Here is a 752-nt window from a genome sequence, read left to right on the forward strand (position 1 = left end):
GTTTGATTGGACTTGAAGCCCCCTCCTTGAAATATTAATAATAATACAATCTGTTGCATTTTATATTTATATTTGCATGTTTTTTTTGTCCAGATCAATTCAGTGAATCACCAGTTGAGAAGCCCTAGTCTAGCCATCCACAGCAGTTAAGTAAAGTGTCCTTAAGTTCAACTGTGAGAAATGAGGACTTAAGATGTGTTTACCTACACTGCCGAGCTAAAATGAAACTTTTCTTAGTAGTGCATTTGAGGCATAGATGAGAGATTTGCTTCACTGGTGACAGAGACTCAGAGCAGTTACCATAGATAACAGGAACAGAAGTGTGTGCCTGTAAGAGGCTGCCACTGATACCATCTCTGCTCAAGGATCCCACTTAACTGCCTTGATTGATGCCCAACTGAACTCTAGGGGGTACGAAAAGAGAAGGTCTTTGTGGGCCCTTAGTGGATTGCTTTCTCTCTGAGAGCTGTTAGGTAATAATTTGTAATGATTGCACTTGAGGTACGTTTAATTGCATTGGAAAAAGTAGTTGCATTTGGAAAGAGTTTCTGTGAACTGACATTGTTGGACTTGATAGAATTGATAGACTGAAAATATTAAGCATTTACGCCTAATTTTAGGTGCTAGCGTCTGCTTCCTTCAGGTAATTTGTTTGCAAACACAAAATCCTTTTTTTCCTCACTGCTCCTTAGAGCTATTTCCTTCTACTCAAGAGATGCTGTTGACATAGTGTCAAGCTCAGTCCTTTTTAA

At 39.1% G+C, this 752-nt stretch overlaps 1 protein-coding gene across 1 annotated transcript in view; it reads right to left on the reverse strand.

Annotated features, from left to right (window-relative positions):
• Positions 1 to 752, reverse strand: part of LOC107576054 (RGM domain family member B-like) — a 46,034-nt gene that overhangs the window by 42,593 nt on the left and 2,689 nt on the right. The gene's annotated exons all lie outside the window — the stretch shown is intronic.

The sequence above is a fragment of the Sinocyclocheilus grahami genome, unplaced genomic scaffold (assembly GCF_001515645.1).
Source record: "Sinocyclocheilus grahami isolate Dianchi unplaced genomic scaffold, SAMN03320097.WGS_v1.1 scaffold3157.1, whole genome shotgun sequence".
Taxonomy (NCBI): Eukaryota; Metazoa; Chordata; class Actinopteri; order Cypriniformes; family Cyprinidae; genus Sinocyclocheilus; species Sinocyclocheilus grahami.